At 40.3% G+C, this 14,434-nt stretch overlaps 1 non-coding gene across 1 annotated transcript; it reads right to left on the bottom strand.

Annotated features, from left to right (window-relative positions):
* Positions 1-2,023: 2,023 nt before the first annotated feature.
* On the bottom strand, positions 2,024-2,131 carry LOC148550989 (small nucleolar RNA R71). Its single transcript, XR_015893178.1, has one exon. It is a non-coding gene; the product is annotated as a small nucleolar RNA R71 (small nucleolar RNA).
* Positions 2,132-14,434: the final 12,303 nt, after the last annotated feature.

Here is a 14,434-nt window from a genome sequence, read left to right as displayed (position 1 = left end):
CAATGCAAGATTCCTGGAATTCATATTAAAAATTTTAGAATCCTTATTTTTCTTTTTCATATAATTTTCGAAAAAAATCCAAAAAAATTAGAAAATCATAAAAATCAAAAATATTTTTCTGTTTCTTGTTTGAGTCTTGAGTCACATTATAAGTTTGGTGTCACTTGCATATGCATTCTGCATTTTTCGAAAATATCATGCATTCATAGTGTTCTTCATGATCTTCAAGTTGTTCTTGGTAAGTCTTCTTGTTTGATCTTGATGATTTTTTGTTTTGTGTCTTTTCATGTTTATCATATGCATTTTTGAATTTTTAGTGCCTAAGCATTAAAGAATTCTAAGTTTGGTGTCTTGCATGTTTTCTTTGCATTAAAAGGTTTTCAAAATTGTGTCTATGATGTTCATCTTGGCATTCAAAGTGTTCTTGGTGTTCATCTTGACATTCATAGCATTCTTGCATGCATCACATGTTTTGATCTAAAAATTTCATGCATTGCATAATTTTCATGTTTTTCATAAAAGTTTCAAAAATAAAAAAAAATATCCTTCCCTTTTTCTCTCATCAAATTCGAAAATTTGAGTTGACTTTTTCAAAAATTTTTAAAAATCAAGTTGTTTCTTATGAGTCAAATCAAATTTTCAAATTGAAAATCTTATCTTCTTCAAAATCTTTTTCAAAAATCAAATCTTTTTCAAAATTCTTAGTTATTTTCGAAAATTCCAAAAATATTTTTCAAAAATCTTTTTCTTATTTTTTATACCAAATTTTCGAAAATAACATAATCAATTAATGTTTTGATTCAAAAATTTGAAGTTTGTTACTTGCTTGTTAAGAAAGATTCAAACTTTAAGTTCTAGAATCATATCTTGTGATTTCTTATGAATCAAGTCATTAATTGTGATTTTAAAAATCAAATCTTTTTCAAAAACTAATTTCTATCATATCTTTTCAAAAAAAAAAAAATTATCTTCTTATCTTATCTTTTTCAAAATTTGATTTCAAAATATCTTCTCTAACTTCCCAACTTCTAATCTTTTCAAATTTGTTTCAACTAACTAACTAACTTTTTGTTTGTTTCTTAACTTTTTCAAAACTACCTAACTAACTCTCTCTCTCTCTCTCATTTTCGAAAATATCTTCCCTCTTTTTCAAAAATTTCTTTTTAATTAACTAATTATTTTTATTTTTCATTTTTGATTTCAAAAATTTTCGAAAAATTTCTAACATTTTTCAAAAACCATTTTCGAAAATCACTAACTCTTTTTCAAAATAATTTTCGAAAATTATCCCTCCCCCATCTCATTCTATTTATTCATTCATATCCTAACATCTCATCTCACCTCTCTTCCAATCCTCACAGTTGTGTTTCTTCCATTATATTACATTCTTTGTCTCCCCCTCTTCTTCCACTCACACAGGAATCCCTATACTGTGGTATAAAGGATCTCCATTATTATTATTATTTTTCTGTGCCTTCTTCTTTGTCATATGAGCAGGAGCAAGGACAAGAACATTATTGTGGAAGCAGATCCAGAACCTGAAAGGACTCTGAAGAGAAAATTAAGAGAAGCTAAAATACAACAATCCAGAGATAACCTTTCAGAAATTTTTGAACAGGCAGAGGAGATGGCAGCCGAAAATAATAATAATGTAAGGAAGATGCTTGGTGACTTTACTGCACCTAATTCCAATTTACATGGAAGAAGCATCTCCATTCCTGCCATTGGAGCAAACAACTTTGAGCTGAAACCTCAATTAGTTTCTCTGATGCAGCAGAACTGCAAGTTTCATGGACTTCCATCTGAAGATCCTTTTCAGTTCTTAACTGAATTCTTGCAAATATGTGATACTGTTAAGACTAATGGAGTAGATCCTGAAGTCTACAGGCTCATGCTTTTCCCTTTTGCTGTAAGAGACAGAGCTAGATTATGGTTGGATTCTCAACCCAAAGACAGCCTGAACTCTTGGGATAAGCTGGTCACGGCTTTCTTAGCCAAGTACTTTCCTCCTCAAAAGCTGAGCAAGCTTAGAGCTGATGTTCAAACCTTCAGACAGAAAGAAGGTGAATCCCTCTATGAAGCTTGGGAAAGATACAAACAGTTGACCAAAAAGTGTCCTTCTGACATGCTTTCAGAATGGACCATCCTGGATATATTCTATGATGGTTTATCTGAGCTATCAAAAATGTCACTGGACACTTCTGCAGGTGGATCCATTCACCTAAAGAAAACGCCTGCAGAAGCTCAAGAACTCATTGACATGGTTGCTAATAACCAGTTCATGTACACTTCTGAAAGGAATCCTGTGAGTAATGGGACGCCTATGAAGAAGGAGTTCTTGAAGTTGATACTCTGAATGCCATATTGGCTCAGAATAAAATATTGACTCAACAAGTCAATATGATCTCTCAGAGTCTGCATGGAATGCAAGCTGCATCCAACAGTACTCAAGAGGCATCTTCTGAAGAAGAAGCCTATGATCCTGAGAACCCTGCAATAGCAGAGGTGAACTACTTAGGTGAACCTTATGGAAACACCTATAACTCAACATGGAGAAATCATCCAAATTTCTCATGGAAGGATCAAAAGCCCCAACAAGGCTTTAATAATGGTGGAAGAAACAGGTTTAGCAATAGCAAACCTTTTCCATCATCAACTCAGCAACAGACAGAGAACTCTGAACAAAATGCTTCTAATTTAGCAAATCGAGTCTCTGATCTATCTAAGGCCACTGTAAGTTTCATGAATGAAACAAGGTCTTCCATTAGAAATCTGGAAGCACAAGTGGGCCAGCTGAGTAAAAGGATCACTGAAATCCCTCCTAGTACTCTCCCAAGCAATACAGAAGCGAACCCAAAAGGAGAGTGCAAGGCCATTGACATAAGCGCCATGGCCGAACCTGTGAGGAGAGGAGAGGACGTGAATCCCAAGGAGGAAGACCTCATGGGACGTCCAGTGGTCAATAAGGAGCTTCCCTCTGAGGAACCAAAGGAATCTGAGACTCATCTAGAGACCATAGAGATTCCATTGAACCTCCTTATGCCCTTCATGAGCTCTGATGAGTATTCCTCTTCTGAAGAGAATGAGGATGTCACTGAAGAGCAAACTGCCAAGTTTCTTGGTGCAATCGTGAAGCTGAACGCCAAATTGTTTGGCATTGATGCTTGGGAAGTTGAACCTCCCTTGTTCATCAATGAACTAAGTGATCTAGATCAACTGACATTGCCTCAGAAGAGACAGGATCCTGGAAAGTTCATAATACCCTGTACCATAGGCACCATGATCTTTAAGGCTCTGTGTGACCTTGGTTCAGGAATAAACCTCATGCCCCTCTCTGTAATAGAGAAACTGGGAATCTATGGGGTGCAAGCTGCTAAAATCTCACTAGAGATGGCAGACAGCTCAAGAAGACAGGCTTATGGACAAGTAGAGGACGTGTTAGTAAAGGTTGAAGGCCTTTACATCCCTGCTGATTTCATAGTCCTGGATACTGGAAAGGAAGAGGATGAATCCATCATCCTAGGAAGACCTTTCCTGGCCACAGCAAGAGCTGTGATTGATGTTGACAGAGGTGAAATAGTCCTTCAATGGAATGAGAACTCCCTTGTATTCAAAACTCAAGGATCTCCCTCTGCAACCATGGAGAGGAAGCTTGAAAAGCTTCTCTCAAAGCAGAGTCAACCAGACCCCCCACAGTCAAACTCTAAGTTTGGTGTTGGGAGGCCACAACCAAACTCTAAGTTTGGTGTTAAACTCCCATATCCAAACTCTAAGTTTGGTGTTGAAGAGTCTCAACAAAGCTCTGCACATCTGTGAGGCTCCATGAGAGCCCACTGTCAAGCTATTGACATTAAAGAAGCGCTCGTTGGGAGGCAACCCAATGTTTATCTAATTCTTATTTTTATTGTTTTTCATGTTTTCTTAGGTTCATGATCATGTGGAGTCACAAAATAAACAAAAAAATCAAAAACGGAATCAAAAACAGCAGAAGAAAAATCACACCCTGGAGGAGCATCTGTCTGGCGTTCAAACGCCAGAACAGAGCATAGTTCTGGCGCTGAACGCCCAGAATGGGAGCATCCTGGTGCTGAACGCCCAGAACAAGCATGGTTCTGGCGTTCAACGCCAGAAATGGCAGCAAAGGGGCGTTGAACGCCCAAAATGGGCACCAACCTGGCGCTGAACGCCCAGAGTTGTGTGCAAGGGCATTTTACATGCCTAAATTGGGGCAGGGATGTAAATGCCTTGACACCTCAGGATCTGTGGACCCCACAGGATCCCCACCTACCTCATCATCTCTCTTTCCATTCATGATCATCTTTGTTTTCCATTTACCACTCACATCCATACACCCACTACCTTCAAAAATTCAACATCTCTCTCTCCCACCCAATCCCACCCATATGGCCGAATACACACTCCCATCCATCTCCTCCATATCTTCTTCTTATTCTTCTATTCTTTCTTCTTTTGCTTGAGGGCGAGCAACATTCTAAGTTTGGTGTGGTAAAAGCATAGCTTTTTTTGTTTTTTTCCATAACCATTGATGGCACCTAAGGCCAGAGAAACCTCTAGAAAGAGGAAAGAGAAGACAAAAGCTTCCATCAAGGGTCTATAGCTCAGTGGTAGAACATTTGACTGCAAATCAAGAGATCCCTGAGATACCTCAGGGGATACATCTTCTTCCACACAATTATTGGAAGCAACTAAGGGTGGAACATCAAGAGCACTCCATCATCCTTCATGAAATCAGAGAAGATCTGAAAGCAATGAAGGAGGAGCAACAAAGACAAGGAAGAGACATAGAAGAGCTCAAGGACATCATTGGTTCCTCAAGAAGGAAACGCCACCATCACTAAGGTGGATTCATTCCTTGTTCTTATTTCTTCTGTTTTTTTCGTTTTCTATGTTATGTGCTTATCTGTGTTTGTGTCTTCATTACATGATCATTAGTAGTTAGTAACTATGTCTTAAAGTTATAAATATCCTATGAATCCATCACCTCTCTTAAATGAAAAATGTTTTAATTCAAAAGGACAAGAAGTACATGAGTTTCGAATTTATCCTTGAACTTAGCTTAATTATATTGATGTGGTGACAATGCTTCTTGTTTTCTGAATGTATGCTTGAACAGTGCATATGTCTTTTGAAGTTGTTGTTTAAGAATGTTAAATATGTTGGCTCTTGAAAGAATGATGACTAGGAGACATGTTATTTGATAATCTGAAAAATCATAAAAATGATTCTTGAAGCAAGAAAAAGCAGCAAAGAACAAAGCTTGCAGAAAAAAAAAGGGCGAAAGAAAAATAGAAAAAAATAGAAAGAAAAAGAAAAAGCAAGCAGAAAAAGCCAATAACCCTTAAAACCAAAAGGCAAGGGCAAATAAAAAGGATCCCAAGGCTTTGAGCATCAGTGGATAGGAGGGCCTAAAGGAATAAAATCCTGGTCTAAGCGGCTAAACCAAGCTGTCCCTAACCATGTGCTTGTGGCGTGTAGGTGTCAAGTGAAAACTTGAGACTGAGCGGTTAAAGTCAAGGTCCAAAGAAAAAACAAAGAGTGTGCTTAAGAACCCTGGACACCTCTAATTGGGGACTTTAGCAAAGCTGAGTCACAATCTGAAAAGGTTCACCCAATTATGTGTCTGTGGCATTTATGTATCCGGTGGTAATACTGGAAAACAAAGTGCTTAGGGCCACGGCCAAGACTCATAAAGAAGCTGTGTTCAAGAATCATCATACTAAACTAGGAGAGTCAATAACACTATTCGAAATCTGAAGTTCCTATAGATGCCAATCATTCTAAACCTCAATGGATAAAGTGAGATGCCAAAACTATTCAAGAGGCAAAAAGCTATAAGTCCCGCTCATATGATTGAAGCTCTGTTTCATTGATAGTTTGGAATTTATAGTATATTCTCTTCTTTTTATCCTATTTGATTTTCAGTTGCTTGGGGACAAGCAACAATTTAAGTTTGGTGTTGTGATGAGCGGATAATTTATACGCTTTTTGGCATTGTTTTTAGTATGTTTTTAGTAGGATCTAGTTACTTTTAGGGATGTTTTCATTAGTTTTTATGTTAAATTCACATTTCTGGACTTTACTATGAGTTTGTGTGTTTTTCTATGATTTCAGGTATTTTCTGGCTGAAATTGAGGGACTTGAGCAGAAATCAGATTCAGAGGCTGAAAAAGGACTGCTGATGCTGTTGGATTCTGACCTCCCTGCACTCAAAGTGGATTTTCTGGAGCTACAGAACTCGAAATGGCGCGCTTCCAATTGCGTTGGAAAGTAGACATCCAGGTCTTTCCAGCAATATATAATAGTCCATACTTTGGCCAAGAATAGACGACGTAAACTGGCGTTCAACACCAGCCTTCTGCCCAAATCTGGCGTCCAGCGCCAGAAAAGGATCCAAAACCAGAGTTGAACGCCCAAACTGGCACAGAAACTGGCGTTCAACTCCACAAATGGCCTCTGCAAGTGCTACACTTAAGCTCAGCCCAAACACACACCAAGTGGGCCCCGGAAGTGGATTTATGCATCAATTACTTACTCATGTAAACCCTAGTGACTAGTTTATTATAAATAGGACCTCTTACTATTGTATTAGACATCTTTTGATCACCTTAGGATCTTAGGATCATCTGGGAATGCATAGTTCTTAGACAATAGGGGGCTGGCCATCTCGGCCATGCCTGGACCTTTCACTTATGTATTTTCAACGGTAGAGTTTCTACACTCCATAGATTAAGGTGTGGAGCTCTGCTGTTCCTCAAAGATTAATGCAAAGTACTACTGTTTTCTATTCAATTCTTCTTATTTCGCTTCTAAGATATCCATTCGCACCCAAGAACGTGATGAAGGTGATGATTATGTGTGACGCTCATCACCATTCTCCCCTATGAACGCGTGCCTGACAAACACTTCTGTTCTACATGAATTAAGCTAGAATGAGTATCTCTTAGATCTCCTAACCAGAATCTTCGTGGCGTAAGCTAGAATGATGGCGGCATTCAAGAGAATCCGGAAGGTCTAAACCTTGTCTGTGGTATTCTGAGTAGGATTCAATGATTGAATGACTGTGACGAGCTTCAAACTCCCGAGTGCTGGGCGTTAGTGACAGACGCAAAAGGAGGGTGAATCCTATTCCAACATGATCGGGAACTGACAGATGAATAGCCGTGCCGTGACAGGGTGCGTGAGCATATGATTCACTGAGAGGAGGGGATGTAGCCACTGACAACGGTGATGCCCTTGCATAAAGCCAGCCATGGAAAGGAGTAAGACTGATTGGATGAAGATAGCAAGAAAGCAGAGGTTCAGAGGAACGAAAAGCATCTCCATTCGCTTATCTGAAATTCCTACCAATGATTTACATAAGTATCTCTATCCCTATTTTATTATTTATTATTCGAAAACTCCATGATTAGTTTATATCCGCCTGACTGAGATTTGCAAGGTGACCATAGCTTGCTTCATACCAACAATCTTCGTGGGATTCGACCCTTACTCACGTAAGGTATTACTTGGACGACCCAGTGCACTTGCTGGTTAGTTGTATCGAAGTTGTGACAATTATGAATTAAGATCAAAGCACCAAGCTTTGGAGCCATTACCAGGGATTGTTTGAGCCTGGACATCACAATTTCGTGCACCAAGGGCATACTCTGAGTGTCTATACATGCTAAATTAGGGTATCTAACCGATATATGTGGCATGGATGTCCATGGGCATGCATTTGGGACTTTGAAGCACTAGACTTGCGATATTGAGACTGATCACCTTGATATCACTTGTTTTGTGTGAACAGGAACCAAATGTCGACTTGCGGACACGGTTGCGGTCTTGGGAGAGGTAGGAATTGAAGTGAGGAACCCGAGACAAACGTGAACAACCCCACAAACTTTATAGCTGCACTAGAGAACATGGCTGTGGCTATACATGCTACGGCTGTGGCCTTAGGGAATCAAGATAACAATGGGAGTGGCGGAAATGGGGACAACGGACTGATGACGCTTGCTACTTTTGTGAAGGTGCATCCTCCGACCTTCAGAGGAGCCACGAACCTTACTAAGGCTGACAATTGGTTTCAGGCAATGGAGAGAGCTTTGCAAGCACAGTAGGTGCCTGAAGAACAGTGGGTGAAATTCAGGACTTACCAGTTACAAGGAGAAGCTTAGTTCTGGTGGCAAGGAGCTCGTCGTTTATTACAACAAGGTGATGTTACAGTTAGTTGGGATGCCTTTCAAGTGGAGTTCTATAAGAAGTATTTTCCGAACTCAGTTAGGGTGCCGAAGGAGTTGGAGCTTCTACAGCTGAAGCAAGGTTCCATGACGGTGGCGGAATACACTGGTATGTTTGAGGAGTTATGTCAGTTCTCGATGGTTTGTCAAGGTGCTCCCGAGAGTTATGGGGAGTAGAAGTGTATTAAGTACGAGGGTGAACTTCGGAGTGAAATTCTGACTGTTGTGGGGCCTATGGAGGTCCACATCTTCTCCAGGTTGGTGAATAAGAGTAGAGTTGTAGAGGAGTGCTTACGGAAGGCTGATGTGGAAAAGAATGATTGTAGAGAGTTCTATAAGAATAGCCAAGACAGAGATCTTACACCAAGAGGTCAAGACAGAGATTTTGCACCAAGGGGCCAAAACTTTAAGAGGAGTGGTCATGCACCGCAATACTCACAAGACTACAACGACTACCGAAAGGGTGACTATCACAAAGGACATGGTAAGGGAAAGTAGGTAGGGACTCACCAAGAGAACTTGAGAAGCTTGAGATGCGAAAGATACCATCCGAAAATGTCATGCATGGCTGGGCTAGGATTATGCTACCACTGCGGATTGCCTGGGCATGTCTTTAGATATTGTCCCAATAGGAAGGACCAGGATGCGAGTCGGTCATAGCGACAAGGTTGAGAATCTCTAATATGAGGTAATTGTGAAATGGGTAACCAAATTCTAATTGCATTGTATATTATTGGAACACCGCGTTTATCCATAGTTTGTAATGGAGATAAGGATTTAAAACTGAAAATGTCAAACTTAGTGCCACATCTAGGATTAAATTTAATAGTGCCGCGTAGAGTATGGCCATTAGAGTTGGCAGAGCTTAAGAAGATTTTTGGTTGACGTGGGTGGTGGACGAAATTGTGATGACATTAATGTAGTACTCTTTGTTATTGTATGGAATCATTATTATGGCTCTTTACTATGCGTGGACACAACTCCGTTCAGCTAACCAGCAAGTGTACTGGGTCGTCCAAGTAATAAACCTTACGTGAGTAAGGGTCGATCCCACAGAGATTGTTGGTATGAAGCAAGCTATGGTCACCTTGCAAATCTCAGTCAGGCGGATATAAAATAATTATGTGGTTTTCGAATTATAAATAATAGAATAGGGATAGAGACACTTATGTAATTCATTGATAGGAATTTCAGATAAGCGAATGGAGATGCTTTTCGTTCCTCTGAATCTCTGCTTTCCTGCTATCTTCATCCAATCAGTCTTACTCCTTTCTATGGCTGGCTTTATGTGATACATCACCACTGTCAATGGCTACTTTCGGTCATCTCTCGGGAAAATGATCCAATGCCCTGTCACGGCACGGCTAATCGTCTGGAGGCATCACCTTTGTCAATGGCTTCATCTTATCCTCTCAGTGAATAATCTGCTCACGCACCCTGTCACGGCACGACTATTCATCTGTCGGTTCTCGATCATGCTGGAATAGGATTTACTATCCTTTTGCGTTTGTCACTAACGCCCTGCAAACGCGAGTTCGGAGCTCGTCACAGTCATTCAATCATTGAATCCTACTCGGAATACCACAGACAAGGTTTAGACCTTCCGGATTCTCTTGAATGCCGCCATCATTCTAGCTTACGCCACGAAGATTCTGGTTAGGAGATCTAAGAGATACTCATTCTAGCTTAATTCATGTAGAACAGAAGTGTTTGTCAGGCACGCGTTCATAAGGGAGAAGGATGATGAGCGTCACACATAATCATCACCTTCATCACGTTCTTGGGTGCGAATGGATATCTTAGAAGAGAAATAAGAAGCATTGAATAGAAAACAGTAGTACTTTGCATTAATCTTTGAGGAACAGCAGAGCTCCACACCTTAATCTATGGAGTGTAGAAACTCTACCGTTGAAAATACATAAGTGAAAGGTCCAGGCATGGCCGAGAGGCCAGCCCCTCTGATCTAAGAACCAGGCGTCCAAAGATGATTAAATACAATAGTAAGAGGTCCTATTTATAATAAACTAGCTACTAGGGTTTACATGAGTAAGTATTTGATGTATAAATCCACTTCCGGGGCCCACTTGGTGTGTGTTTGGGCCAAGCCTGAGTGTTGCACGTGCAGAGGCCATTTGTGGAGTTGAACGCCAGTTTCTGTGCCAGTTTGGGCGTTCAACTCTGGTTTTGGATCCTTTTCTGGCGCTGGACGCCAGATTTGGGCAGAAGGCTGGCGTTGAACGCCAGTTTACGTCGTCAATTCTTGGCCAAAGTATGGACTATTATATATTGCTGGAAAGCCCTGGATGTCTACTTTCCAACGCAATTGGAAGCGCGCCATTTCGAGTTCTGTAGCTCCAGAAAATCCACTTTGAGTGCAGGGAGTTCAGAATCCAACAGCATCAGCAGTCCTTTTTCAACCTCTGAATCTGATTTCTGCTCAAGTCCCTCAATTTCAGCCAGAAAATACCTGAAATCACAGAAAAACACACAAACTCATAGTAAAGTCCAGAAATGTGAATTTAACACAAAATCTATTAAAAGCATCCCTAAAAGTAACTAGATCCTACTAAAAACATACTAAAAACAATGTCAAAAAGCGTATAAATTATCCGCTCATCACAACACCAAACTTAAATTGTTGCTTGTCCCCAAGCAACTGAAAATCAAAATAGGATAAAAAGAATAGAATATACTATAAATTCCAAACTATCAATGAAACATAGCTGCAATCATATGAGCGGGACTTATAGCTTTTTGCCTCTTGAATAGTTTTGCCATCTCACTTTATCCATTGAAGTTTAGAATGATTGGCATCTATAGGAACTTCAGATTTTGAATAGTGTTATTGACTCTCCTAGTTCAGTATGATGATTTTTGAACACAGCTTCTTTATGAGTCTTGGCCGTGGCCCTAAGCACTTTGTTTTCCAGTATTACCACCGGATACATAAATGCCACAGACACATAATTGGGTGAACCTTTTCAGATTGTGACTCAGCTTTGCTAAAGTCCCCAATTAGAGGTGTCCAGGGTTCTTAAGCACACTCTTTGTTTTTGCTTTGGACCTTGACTTTAACCGCTCAGTCTCAAGTTTTCACTTGACACCTACACGCCACAAGCACATGGTTAGGGACAGCTTGGTTTAGCCGCTTAGACCAGGATTTTATTCCTTTAGGCCCTCCTATCCACTGATGCTCAAAGCCTTGGGATCCTTTTTATTTGCCCTTGCCTTTTGGTTTTAAGGGTTATTGGCTTTTTCTGCTTGCTTTTTCTTTTTCTTTCTATTTTTTTTTCTATTTATTATTTTTTTTTCGCCTATTTTTTTTTTCTGCAAGCTTTGTTCTTTGCTGCTTTTTCTTGCTTCAAGAATCATTTTTATGATTTTTCAGATTATCAAATAACATGTCTCCTAGTCATCATTCTTTCAAGAGCCAACATATTTAACATTCTTAAACAACAACTTCAAAAGACATATGCACTGTTCAATCATACATTCAGAAAACAAGAAGCATTGTCACCACATCAATGTAATTAAGCTAAGTTCAAGGATAAATTCGAAATTCTTGTACTTCTTGTTCCTTTGAATTAAAACATTTTTCATTTAAGAGAGGTGATGGATTCATAGGACATTTATAGCTTTAAGGCAAAGTTACTAACTATTAATGATCATGTAATGAAGACACAAACATAGATAAGCACATAACATAGAAAACGAAAAACAGAAAAAGTAAGAACAAGGAATGAGTCCACCTTAGTGATGTCCTTGAGCTCTTCTATGTCTCTTCCTTGCCTTGGCTGCTCCTCCTTTATTGCTTTTAGATCTTCTCTGATTTCATGAAGGATGATGGAGTGCTTTTGATGTTCCACCCTTAGTTGCTTCCAATAATTGTGTGGAAGAAAATGTATCCCCTGAGGTATCTCAGGGATTTCTTGATTTGCAGTCAAATGTTCTACCACTGAGCTATAGATCCTTTACATAATTGTTTTACCACACCAAACTTAGAATGTTGCTCGCCCTCGAGCAAATGAAGAAGAAGATGTGGAAATAAAAACTAGGATTATGAGGAGGTAAAGTGGGGATCCTGCGGGGTCCACAGATCCTGAGGTGTCAAGGCATTTACATCCCTGCACCAATTTAGGCATGCAAAATGCCTTTGCACACAACTCCGGGCGTTCAGCGCCAGGTTGGTGCCCATTTTGGGCGTTCAACGCCCCTTTGCTGCCATTTCTGGCGTTGAACGCCAGAACCATGCTTGTTCTGGGCGTTCAGCACCAGAACTATGCTCTGTTCTGGCGTTTGAACGCCAGACAGATGCTCCTCCAGGGTGTGATTTTTCTTCTGCTGTTTTTGATTCTGTTTTCGATTTTTCTATTTATTTTGTGACTCCACATGATCATGAACCTAAGAAAACATGAAAAATAAGAATTAGATAAACATTGGGTTGCCTCCCAACAAGCGCTTCTTTAATGTCAATAGCTTGACAGTGGGCTCTCATGGAGCCTCACAGATGTGCAGAGCTTTGTTGAGACTCTCCAACACTAAACTTAGAGTTTGGATATGGGAGTTCAACACCAAACTTAGAGTTTGGTTGTGGCCTCCCAACACCAAACTTAGAGTTTGACTGTGGGGGCTCTGGTTGACTCTGCTTGGAGAGAAGCTTTTTCTGCTTCCTCTCCATGGTTGCAGAGGGAGATCCTTGAGTTTTAAACACAAGGGAGTCCTCATTCCATTGAAGGACTATTTCACCTCTGTCAACATCAATCACAGCTCTTGCTGTGGCCAGGAAAGGTCTTCCTAGGATGATGGATTCATCCTCTTTCTTTCCAGTATCCAGGACTATGAAATCAGCAGGGATGTAAAGGCCCTCAACTTTTACCAATACATCTTCTACGTGTCCATAAGCCTGTCTTCTTGAGCTGTCTGCCATCTCTAGTGAGATTTTAGCAGCTTGCACCCCATAGATTCCCAGTTTCTCTATTACAGAGAGGGGCATGAGGTTTATACCTGAACCAAGGTCACACAGAGCTTTGAAGATCATGGTGCCTATGGTACAAGGTAGTATGAACTTTCCAGGATCCTGTCTCTTCTGAGGTAATGTCAGTTGATCCAGATCACTTAGTTCATTGATGAACAAGGGAGGTTCAACTTCCCAAGCATCAATGCCAAACAATTTGGCATTTAGCTTCATGATTGCACCAAGAAACTTGGCAGTTTGCTCTTCAGTAACATCCTCATTCTCTTCAAAAGAGGAATACTCATCAGAGCTCATGAAGGGCATAAGGAGGTTCAATGGGATCTCTATGGTCTCTAGATGAGCCTCAGAGTCCTTTGGTTCCCCAGAGGGAAGCTCCTTATTGATCACTGGACGTCCCAGGAGGTCTTCCTCCTTGGGATTCACGTCCTCTCCTCTCCTCATAGGTTCGGCCATGGCGCTTATGTCAATGGCCTTGCACTCTCCTTTTGGGTTCTCTTCTGTATTGCTTGGGAGAGTACTAGGAGGGATTTCAGTGATCCTTTTACTCAGCTGGCCCACTTGTACTTCCAGATTTCTAATGGAAGACCTTGTTTCATTCATGAAACGTACAGTGGCCTTAGATAGATCAGAGACTAGATTTGCTAAATTAGAGGCATTTTGTTCAGAGTTCTCTGTCTGTTGCTGAGTTGATGATGGAAAAGGTTTGCTATTGCTAAACCTGTTTCTTCCACCATTATTAAAGCCTTGTTGGGGCTTTTGATCCTTCCATGAGAAATTTGGATGATTTCTCCATGTTGAGTTATAGGTGTTTCCATAAGGTTCACCTAAGTAATTTACCTCTGCTATTGCAGGGTTCTCAGGATCATAGGCTTCTTCTTCAGAAGATGCCTCTTGAGTACTGTTGGATGCAGCTTGCATTCCATGCAGACTCTGAGAAATCATATTGACTTGCTGAGTCAATATTTTATTCTGAGCCAATATGGCATTCAGAGTATTAATCTCAAGAACTCCCTTCTTCATAGGCGTCCCATTATTCACAGGATTCCTTTTAGAAGTGTACATGAACTGGTTATTAGCAACCATGTCAATGAGTTCTTGAGCTTCTGCAGGCGTTTTCTTTAGGTGAATGGATCCACCTGCAGAAGTGTCCAGTGACATCTTTGATAGCTCAGATAAACCATCATAGAATATATCCAGGATGGTCCATTCTGAGAGC

Source organism: Arachis ipaensis, chromosome B7, assembly GCF_059453495.1.
Source record: "Arachis ipaensis isolate K30076 ecotype BB chromosome B7, ASM5945349v1, whole genome shotgun sequence".
Taxonomy (NCBI): domain Eukaryota; kingdom Viridiplantae; phylum Streptophyta; class Magnoliopsida; order Fabales; family Fabaceae; genus Arachis; species Arachis ipaensis.
Note: the sequence above shows the minus strand (reverse complement) of the source record. Positions and strands in the feature narration are given on the sequence as shown.